Genomic DNA, 12,055 nt, shown 5'->3' with positions numbered 1-12,055 from the left:
TATCATCACACACGCCGTGGCGGTGCATGGGGTGATGATACCGTCTGTAGCGCCGCGAGGACTTGATATAAGATTTGTGAGCTACACGTGTCGTTGGCGGTGCCGGCGTGTGAGCTATGGAGTTCCGTCCCCCGGTTGGACTACTCATCCACGGCCGGGTTAGTGTTCGAAATCCTGCGTACCACCTAACAATCCCGCTGTTGGATTGTTTCCCCGGTACATTAGTATGGAGAGAAGCGTATATTATATTAAAGTCCTATATATATATGGATATATATTTATATATGGGTATTTACGGGTTGATGAGAGTTGCATATCTTTGGGGGAAATGAGTTGTGGAGTTGAGAGGTGGAAATGTATCGGACTTTGGGATAATGTGTTTTGAGTTTTTGGTTTTCTGAATTGTGAAACTGCATGCTAGAGCATTATTTTTACATGGTGGGGTTACTATGTTGTTTTAAAGTGAAACTTTACCTTATTTTTGTCCACTCACATATTTCTGTTTTGCGCCTGAGACAGTAGTTGCTTTTGGAGGCATTCGAGTAAGTCACGAGCTCCAAACTTGTCGCGATTGTTAGGTCTCAGTATAAATTCTTTCTACCCTCGCTTTGTTGTAAACAAATTCGTAGATACTCATATCGCCATGTTAGGTTGCTACTTGAGGCCGAGGCCATTTTATGTTGGATTGTTGTATGTTAAAAGCATGCTGGCAGTTGGAATATATTATGATGTAAATTATGCAGTTGAATATTGTTGGGTTTGAGCATTTTACATGGGAGATTCTCGACAAAATTTTGGTAGGATGTCTTGGATTTTTAGTAAGCGGGCCCGCATCGCAGTGTGATGTCGGCACCAAGACGGATCCGCCTCGGGTTCAGAGGAAATTCTGGGCGGCTCTGTCACACACAATCATATATCCTCATACGCCGGACGACCCGGCCACGTGGGAGTCCGCAGTCAACACGCCGGCTAATCCAAAGACGCGCGTGCGACCTCACACCGGGCAGCTACATTCTCACCAGCCCTCACACAATCATATAATCCCCTCATACGGCCAGGGGCGCACCCGGCCTCGTATGGGTCCATCAACACGCCGCTAATCCAAAGACGCGCGTGCGACCTCAACACTAAGCCCGGCTACATTCTCACCAGCCCTCACACAATCATATCTCCTCATACGTCGAAGCACCCGCCACGTATGGGGTCGCAACACGCGGCTAATTCAAAGACGCGCGGCGACCTCAACACGGGCCTGGCTACATTCTCACCACCCTCACACAATCATATAATTCCCTCATACGACCAGGGACGCACCCGGCCTCATATAAGGGGTCTGTCAACACGCCGGCTAATCCAAAGACGCGTGCGACCTCAACACGGGCCGGCTACATTCTCACCAGCCACACGGGTTTAAATGCCTCAACATGATCACAATATGGGTACGTGGGGTAGTGCGTATAGCACTGTAAACTAACATTCGATTGCTTTATTTACCTTTATACATCCACAAATTAAATATATAAAATATAATTTGTACTCCTATACAAACCTCAACCCTGATATAGTATCTGATAATTTCGCAATTTAAATCATATAATAATATTCTAAATTCACGTATAAACCATTTAACTCAACAACGCTCAAGACCTGTCACTAAGGTCATTCTAACCCTCCTGGGATGATAGAACTACAACAAAAGTCTAGCGGTCAACCCGGGTCAAACTACCCAAACTTGGTCACACAGGCCCGCGGGGCCCACGACCTCCAAATTCCGATCCGAAAGTTCCTATAGGTTCTACAGGCTCTAGGACACATGTCCTGCAAGTTTGGTCCAGATCGGACGGTCGGATCGCTCACGATCGCACGATCGGACGGTCACTAAAACACTAACCCTAGGGTTGGCATTTTCGAGTATCCGGGACTCCATTTTACGATCCGTCAAATCCTACATGATCCTGGTAATACCTAGATCAACATATTATAACTTTAGGACCATCCAACGGTCCAAACCTAGTGAACCCGAAAATACGCGATATGCGATATCCGTTCGGAACTCTAACGGTATCCAAAATGAGATCCGAGCATACCTACGCGCTCGTGACATCGAGAGGATCACAGTGGGACAAAAATGCCCTCAACGCACGGCAGCCGTGTGGGTGTCCAAAGAGATATCGCATCGCCGAAAACTTCCAAATCGTGAGCCAAGACTCCTACCCTAGGTAATACACCTAATTTGGAGTCACTTTTGTTCTTGTGCACACCTCAAAAATTGACCGAGGTGGCCGGAATCTCGATCCTAAACCGGCCGAATTTCAATTCGTAGATCGAGCTACTTAGTCTCAAAATTTATGAAATCCTACCCAACCATCAGCTAGATCATGCGAAGGGATGAATTTCCATACCTTGATTGCTAAAAATGGCGCTTGGACGACGGAGAACGAAGCCGAAATTTCTGTCAAACCGGAGCTTTTCTCCTCGTTTTCCCGCGAAATCACGGCGGCTGGCGGCGGAACTAGCTGGGGTAAGAAGAGGGCCCATCATTTTGGTATCGCCCCGTCGACCTTGGTGGGGACGAGAGTACGGCCTACCAAACGTGGCTCCAAATTCCGCGTAAACCGAGGAGAGAGAGGAGACGCTACCGAGAGAGAGAGAGAGAGAGAGTGAGAGAGAGAGAGAGAGAGAGAGAGAGACGGGGGCAATTCAGTCTTTTAACCAAAAATCCATTTTCCAAATATTTACGATTATGCCACTGAGCTTCATTTAATCATATCTCTCTCGGTTACAACTCCGATTCGAGCCCACTCGTGTCTACGGACTCATCTCACCGTGCTCTACGCAACGGTACAACCGAATTCCCAAATTCCTTCCGGATAAGAAAATGACTAAAATACCCCTATCCCACGGGTAATTTCTCAATTCCACTTAGATAAATTAAAACATGGGATAAATTTGGGGTCGGGGTGTTACATAGCAACCAATCAGTGTTTGATATTTGATATGAACTTTAATTGTCGTCTCACCACCGACCCAGAGAAGGTCCATTCGAGCTTAACGATGGACTGAAACATAGAGAGAAGAGATAAGGAATCTGGCGGAGAGGAAAGAAAGAGAGAAGGGAAGGAAATAAAAAAAAAATATTTTATAATTTTGGATTGATTTGACGATTATATCCCCGGATTTAACAGTTTTTTTAACAGAGAGACTATTTAAGAGCACCTATATAAATGTTAGAGACCATGAGTGATACAAAAAAACTTTAAGGATGCAATATGATAGTTTCGCAAACGTCAAGGACGTTTTGTGATTAAAAAACCTTTGTATTTTCATGGAAATGAATAATTTGAGCTTAAGCAAGCTGTAACAGCTATAATACAAGATTCAAATGCATTAGCTAACAAATCTGGGATCTGAATCCGCTATCTAGAAAGACGTATAAAATGCACACCAAATAATCGTATTGGAGCATTGGCCAGTCAAAGGGCACTTGCAAGAGAATCCCTCATCATTTATCTGAAAGATGGACAACTCAAATACATTTTGACTGTTATATGAAAATTGAATGAATAGCTTTCATTTAAATAGGAATTTTATGAACTCCCTTTAATGGAGCCCATGAAAACATAGTTGATAAATTGCCTCAAGATATTCCACATCAATCAACATGCAGCGATTCAAATGTCATGGGATGACCAAAGATATACTAAAGGACAGCAGTCCCCAGGTCTATACTACTTGTATCCTCTGGGCAGTCACTGAACCTTGTAACCCACGAAATCTAGCAACATGAACCAGAACCTGAAAACTAGGTCCGAAATAAATCCTGTAACCACCAGTATAATCTTCACTTACATTTTACAGTGCCCCAATTACTCCTACCATCATGACCTGTGTGTTTCCTCTTAGAAACCACATCCTGCCACAAACAGAACTATCAGAGGCACAATCTTAACAGAAGTCGTAAACATCTACCCACCTATAACTCTTGCTATTGTGCAACTTCCCCATTTTTAGAGTTAAGCAGCATTAGGATAATACACAATACAAGATTTTTATCTATCTAAGAAAAAAGGTTGATAACTAGAGTAAAGTAAATTATTAAACACAAATCAGGGAAAGGCGAACTGGATTCTAGACCCCCACCGAGATGAAAAGAACTGCTACCAAAAGAAAAAGAAAAAGTAATATAAGATGAGTATCAATTAAACACATTCAGTGTCACTCCAGAGGAAAATCAATATATTTAACTTCCATCTCCTATTTCCCTCAAGAAGCACCAAAGATACTTGATTACTTTGTAATATTCCATGCTTAGTATAGTAAGACCAACTGAGAAGAAAACAAATGATGCTTATATAATTGAACCACTAATGTGAGGAAACAGATAACCAGCACAGCAAGCATCAATGTACGTGATTCATGTCAAAGACTTTGGTAGGACTACTTTCAACCCAAGCCTTCTTCCCATCAAGAGTAAATGTATCCATCAACTCATTGATTCAACTATCTGGTTCGTACATAAAAGTGACAGTGGCTGCAGGTGACCACTTGGCATGATCTTTGCCAATCCCTTTTCTGGCAATGGCCCTTAGCCTCAGCTCTTGCCCCTTTCGCAACTTCACAATGATAATCCCTTTAAAACCACCAAAAGTAATGTTACCCAATTTCAACAGCAAAACAATTCAACCATACCCAAATAACAATTCATATAATAGATTAATAGATTAACATCCAGAATGCATTGAAATTAGTATTAGTATAGGCATATATAATATAAATATGTTCAACAAAGAAGATGGAAGGAAATACATTTAATTGTTTGCAAAGTCCAAGTTGAGCCAATGACCTATTGCCACCTTTTATTACATAATAAGAAAAGGAGAAAATAAACTAATCTTCTTACAACTTGGAAAAGAAAAATGAAAAATAACAAGGTTGGTCAAAAGCCATATATCCATCCATCCACTTATGAATGAGTGCTACTGTACCTGCTGCTTCCTTCCTTGCAAAAGTCTCGCCCATTACAAGAAAATCGCTGAATCTATTACTTTGACGGTTCTTAATGTATTAGTACCTACAATGCTCTGAATAAAAAATACTCTGGGACCTACACGATGCTCTGTTTCTTGAACATCAATCCCATGCATTAAATGCATAGGCATATCAACCAATAATAGAGATTTAAGATTTTCGAGGTGGCGGATGCCGGAGGGCACCTGTCGCAGTTGTGGACTAGATTCAATTTCCAAAGTTTCAAGAAGGGCCAATGCTCCATTGTGTATTGTCATCAATTTCAAGCCTTTCAAGTTTTGGAGCCTGAGGTCCTTCAGTTTTGGAAATCCTTCTTCAAAGTGCAGCTCCTCACAACTAAATGCCTCATAGATATAAAGTAGCAATAAATTGGGCAGACCTTGTAGGACTTTTAAGGGATTGTGATCCCCTGCTAGTCTCGACCAACATAAAGCTAATCGAGTTAAAAGACAAAGTCCTGCAATCCAATCAGGTAGCTTTTCTAGACGCCCCAAGAAATTGAGAGATTGAAGACGTTGAGGTGGATTGGAGATCTGCTGCATATCAATAATTTCTTCATTATTTATTGCCGTTACTTCCAATGATTGCAACTGAGGCATCTTTCCAATGGAAGCGCATAGATCTTTCCCTTGTTTGCTGGTCAGTTTTCGAATTCCGAACCTTCTCAATTGCTTCAAATTCCCAACTTCTTTAACAAGACTATCGGTTGCCTCCACAACATATAGCTTTTGCATGTTTCCCCAACGCTCGATCCCATCCTGAATCACCACACCTCGTCGTCTAGTCATACTATACTTTTTGTTCATGTCCTCATTGTATGCTAAAAGACTTCTAAGTTTAGGAAGCTTATTGATTTCAATTGGTATCTGATCCACTAGGGAATGCTTCAAGTCTAGAGTCTCAAGGTTCACAAGCTTCCCCATGGATTTCGGAAGAATCTTCACTCTTGTATTCCTCAAGCTCAAATACTTCAAGTGGTACATGTATCCAACTTCCTCAGGAAGATTGTCAAGAAGACTATCTTCAAAGTCCAGTACTCTCAACAACTTGAATCTTTTGTACAAGTTGCTACAAGTAGTAAGAGGATTTTGTGGGTCACCTATGCCATTGAAAAAACACAAGGAATGGGCACGAGATTTTTCAATGCAACCAAAAATATTGTATGCATTGCTATAAACACACAGGTGCCTGGAATTTTCATTGAATCTTGAATCTTCTTCCAAAAATTGAGAAAAGCTAAGATCTGCAATCCTTAAAAGGATCACGGCCTCCCGCATGACATCATGGACTTGACATTGTTTGAGTTTCCCACTAGAATTATCAACTAATGACACTTGAACTAGGCTTCTTTGGATAAGCTCGGTCAAGTATTCTTCCAACATCTTCCAATGTTTTCCCTCTCTGCTCCTTTATAAACCCTTCAGCGATCCATTGCCGAATTAGTCTAGAGCATCTGATGGTGCGATTTTCTGGACATGTCCCAAAGTATAAAAAGCAAGGTCTGAGATGGTATGGTAAATCATAATAGCTAAAAGAAAGAATTTTTGTAATATCTGTCAAATGAGGATTAGACTCTAGCTCTGAGCTAAGACTATCAAGCAATTTTCTCCATTGAGACACATCCCCACCTTTGGTTTGTAGAAGTCCACTTATAGCCACAATTGCAAGAGGCAATCCTCCACATCTGCTAACTATTGTAGTAGCAAATTTCTTCAACTCTAGTGGACAATTTCCCCCGGAAACTTGGAATGTCTTCTTGCAGAAGAGTTCCCACGCCTTATCTGGAGACAATGGTTCAAGGTTGTACACTTGATCAAAAAAAGCTTCTCTGCAAGAAGCAGCAACCTCACTCTTGCGAGTTGTGATAATTATCCTACTGCCATTGTTGTTATCGGGTAATGCAAGCTTTACACACTGCCACAAGTTTGTGCTCCACACGTCATCAAAAACAACTGCATATCTCTTTTCCTTGAGATATTCTCTCAGAGTGTCAATCAACAATTTCAAATCCATTGTTTCAATTCCCTCTGGTACAGACTCCTTCCTCACCCTATGGAATTCTGCAATCATGTTTTGAGTATGCCTTCGTTCTTGTATGATTGGGACACTGTGATCCAAGCGCGCCAATCAAACCATTCTATGAACCTTGGGTTATTGTAGACTTTGTTTGCAAGAGTGGTCTTTCCTAGGCCTCCCATGCCAACCAATGAACTGACTGAGCGTCCAGATGCTACCTCTCCTCTTATCGACCAACCTATCAGTTTATCTCTCAAAGTCTGAATACCAACGAGCTCAGCTTCCTCTGTGTAAAGGGAAGCCATTCGTGGGTCAAACAACATATCATCTCTCCTTGAAGAGCTAAATGAAGTTTGCTCTGTTGAATTGAAGCAATATGCTTCACTTGTTTGCTGGATTTGGAGGACACGTTTTTTGATAAGTTGAATCTCCGAGGCTATCTCGTGGCGCGCAAATAGCCCTTCCAAAAAGTGACCAGTTTTATGAAGGAAACCAGTAAATCCACGTTTGTTACGACGGCGTGCCACGTGATGTAGGTATTCATCAATGACATCTTCTATGTGAGTGGCCATCTCCCTTGTTTGCTTCACCCAAGTTTTGACACCACTGCTCATGTTTGCCCTTTCTGCTTTTGCATCTGCATCCTTAAGGAAAGATGTCATGCTCTCTAGGAGATCTTTTATACTTGTAACGTCGTCATGAATGCCTCTCAACAAATTCCTTCTTCCCTTAACAGTGGAACCAACTTGTCAATGACAATGTTCACTGCAGTCTCTGCCATCACTCAGCTAGTTTGCTATGAGAAAACAAAAATAAAGACAAAAAATAATGTACAACTCGTATTAGAGGATAAGTCGTTGAGTGTGCCAGAAAAATTGAAAACAGATGAGTAAATCAGAGATAGCACAGAATCGGTGTTTGAGAACACTAAGTATAATCAACAAAACAAGCAAAGGAGGAAATAAGAACATAACTCAAAGATGAAGAGAAAAGACAGCACATACGAGAAGAAAGATGAAGAGAGAGAGATACCTGGTCACAGAGAGAGAGGAAGAAGGCGTTGGAGAAGGTAGCAGATGATGAGCAGAGGTGGAGCAATGCTAACACCTGGTTGACGAACTTAAAATGCTGCACGACATCACAACTCATTTTCTTATTGTTTATCTTTAAAATTAAAACAAGTATTTGGCTTATTTAAGGGCGGAAAAACACAACGTAGCATTGACCAGCAGGCCAAGGAGCCAAGCCAACCATCATATACACCTACTACGACCCAGCCCAGGACTGGTAAGAAATTTCTAATTTAATTTACGTCCTTTAAATTTGCACAAAAGTTCAATTTGGCAGCTTATGTTTGAAGAGTTCACATGTTACACCTTCTTCAGCTTATGTTTGAAGAGTTCACATGTTTCCTCCCCATTTTTTTTTTAAAATAAAATTAATTTATGAGATAACATTAAACGTATGCAATTTTTTGATACGAAAATCAACAAGTAAAAATTATTTTTAAAAGAGGATCGGGTTAATCACAAACTTGTGCCATACTAGATTTCTTTTATTTATTTATTTATAAAATTTTAACACTAATAAAACAATTGGAAATCTGAAAAGGACTATCCAATAGTTATTTCGTGCTTATATCTAAGTCCACTTAGGCAATCTCCAATGGAGGCCCTCCTCTATTCTAATTATTACAATACTTGAGCTAACGACAAAAAACTCCCTGAAGACTTGAGGTCATTTTCAATATGGGTCATGGGGTTTTAATTTTATCAATTTATACCCTAATGTTTTCAAATCTAATAATAAATTTAATTCTTCCGTTAAGTTGACCATTTAGTCAAACGTTAACCGATGACCTGTCTATTATGGGACCCATCTATTAATCAATCCCTGAAAACATTAGGGTGTAAATTGAATTACCTTGCATGTCTTGTGTAACTATGTATTTATAGTATCCTTGTGTACTAGGGTTTTGAGAGAATAATCCTTATTTGGTTAAGATTATTCTTCTCCAAAAAGATGATAGAAATTATTTCAAAAGATTTGGTGGATATTGGTTCCCAGACTATGTAGTGTAGTTTCTTTATGTTTTTATAGAATTAGTTTTTTTGTTGTTGTTGCAGTTTATGTTTTTGTTTGTATTTTTTTGGTTGCATTTTTTTGTTTATATCATTGATATCTACATTGTTTTGTTATAGAGTATTAGTTTATTTCAATTTTTGTTTTTTTGTTGTTGCAGTTGTTGTTCTGTTTGCAATTTTGTTTGTTTGTTTAAATCGTTGATATCTACATTGTTTTGTTATAAGTAGTTTTTTTATTGCAGTTTTTGTTTTTACATAATTGATATCTACATTTCTTATTATATAAACATAAATAATACCAATATAATATACATAACCTTTTAAAACTTATAAATTTTTGTAACTTTAAATTGATCTATTTATATATAACTCTAGAGCATGAGGAATTTGGTTCAAATCTTGCGTGAATCGGTGTTGAAATGATTTTTTATTTTATTTTTAAAAAATCGTTGACTATTAATATAAAATAAAGTTGGTGTAGTGGTTTGTGAATGAAGCTTTCCTCCCTTAATGATCAAGGTTTGGGTTTCCCCTAAACATAAATTTTCTATTTTTAAAGGATGAATAAAGGACAAACGGAGTTTGTGGCAAAAGTATTTTAATTTTTTGACACAAATTAAAAAATTGGAAATCTGAAAAGGACTTTCAATAATTATTTCGTCCTTATGCTTAAGGTCCACTTCGGACCTCCCCTATTTCAGTTATTATAATACTTTCATGCCCATCATTTAGAGTTGATCAAGTATATGTTTTTTTATGGCTCTAATTTTATGCACTGCTATTTTGCCATTGGAAAAGGGAGTAGATGATAGTGAGAGGAGAGCTACTACCTGGTTGACTAACTTAAAATACTACACACAAGTTGAAATATTTTCTCATTAAAAAACCATATCTTTATAACAATTTGGCTTATTTAAGCCCAGAAAAAACAATGTAGCATTAGGAAATGATAAAAAAAAAAAAAAAATGTTATTGGATGGCCATATATTCACTTATGATGAGTGGCATTAATTATTTTTCATTAAAAGCCATATCTTTAATCACAATGTGGCATTGACCCGCAGGCCAAGGAGCCAACCATCCATTCATGCCAACCCAGGAAAAAAATTTCTATTTTCATTTTAGGTCCTTTAAAATTTGCACAAATGCTCTATTTAGTACCTTATTTTGAAAAGTTGACATGTTAGTACCTTATGTTAAAAAACTAACCATAGTTTAAGCCTTAATTAACAGTTAAACGTGAAAGCATTGCTATTTCATTTTCGATTTGCTTCCACAAGTGAGAGGACAGCTCCCACTAAGAAAACATATGTTCATTGCTTGACAGATATCCAAAACTATTGCTTGCAGATAACAGATTAGCATCCAATGTATAATGAAATTAGTATAGTACAGGCAGTTGAAGCGGCAAATAAACATGCTCAACAAAGAAGATCAATTTAGGACCTCTGTTTCAAGATCATTTTTATCACATTGCAGTCCCCATGGTTCCGAGCTTTCTGGCATCCCCTGAGCAGTCTGATTACATAAAAATCAAGAGCTTTTACATATAGGCCCAATACTTCAGAAAAACACCATGATGCAATTTCAAGTGGAAAATTGTAACACAGTAAAAACCAATTAGAAATGAAAAGTGGCTAGTTGAGGATCTTTTCCTCCAAATAGGCTCTCTAAGGATTTTTGTATAAATTATTTTGTTCTCATTACGTTTTTTCTAATTTTCTTTAAACAAAGCACCGATGTCAGATAATAAAATGGACCCAAGAGATTACATGTAGCAGTGGTTTAATTGTTTGTGTTGCTTTTACATGAAGGCACCCGTCAAGAAATTCAGATACAAGAACTCAAACATCATAGGACGACAAAGATACAAATAAACGTAAGATACAAACATCATAGGACCTATGCTGATCACTTGCCGTTCAAGTCTTTTTAGTCTATGAAAATCAATTTAAATTAAAAGCTGTGTTTCAAGATGATTTATCAATCACTTATGTTCTACATTGGTTGTAAGCCTCCTCAGTCTTAAGGAGCCAAGCTTTTTTTCCATAAATAATAATATAATGAAAAAAGATAATTTTTGTTTTGGTGCATTCATGGAGGGCACCTCTCTCTAATTTTTTTTTTCTTTTGGAGTACAAGGATTGGTGAAGGGGGCTTACACAAATATTCGTTGGGTGCCAAGAGTTTCGAACCTCTGTCCACATGGATGGAGGTGGAAGATGTTGAGTCATATTCTAGTTAAGTTTTCTTTTGGATTCCCTTGTCAACGTTGTAATAGGACATATAATGTAATTACCGAAGCTCAAGGTTAGACTAAGATAAATTGCTCAAGCTGTTCTTTTCTGGCTATTATCTTGAAAGCTCAACACAATCATGTATTGGCAAAGGTAATTTCTCACATTACATTCATTGGAATGCATTATGTTCATTGAAATTACCTTTCCAAGTGATGAGGGTTTTGACCCAAAAGAAAAGTAAAGCAATTGCAGAAGTTGGGTGGTTTGGTTGAAGCAATTACTTGTAGCAGTGAGTGAGGACAAGGATTAAAATATCGGCAGATAATATCGGGCCTCAATTTACGGATATTTCGAGGATATATCGTTATCGTTTTGGGTATCGGGAAAAAATCAACAAAATGATAGATATAGGCATTGAAACACATAATTTTGGTGTAAAACTTTCATAGATGTTATGTACATTGTCAATGAATGTATTGAACAAATAAAACTCAAAATTTACTAATAATAAGATATATATATATATGATGAAATATAAGTGGTATGTAATACGTGTTAATGAAAAGTTTGAAAATAAAAAGTTGATTAGAATGAATAAACCACGCATAAATCCATAGTTTATTTGAACATTGGATTACAATTTAGATGAGTGTCCAACTACATAAATGAAGAGCTCCTATGAGGTTC

At 38.4% G+C, this 12,055-nt stretch overlaps 1 pseudogene; it reads right to left on the bottom strand.

Annotated features, from left to right (window-relative positions):
- Window positions 1-4,801: 4,801 nt before the first annotated feature.
- LOC103335347 (disease resistance protein RPM1-like) lies at window positions 4,802-7,825 on the bottom strand (annotated as a pseudogene).
- Between the last annotated feature and the right edge of the window lie 4,230 nt (window positions 7,826-12,055).

The sequence above is a fragment of the Prunus mume genome, linkage group LG6 (genome assembly GCF_029339155.1).
Source record: "Prunus mume cultivar Tortuosa linkage group LG6, ASM2933915v1, whole genome shotgun sequence".
Classification (NCBI taxonomy): domain Eukaryota; kingdom Viridiplantae; phylum Streptophyta; class Magnoliopsida; order Rosales; family Rosaceae; genus Prunus; species Prunus mume.
The sequence above is the reverse complement of the archived record's forward strand: the minus strand, read 5'-3'. Positions and strand labels throughout refer to the sequence as shown.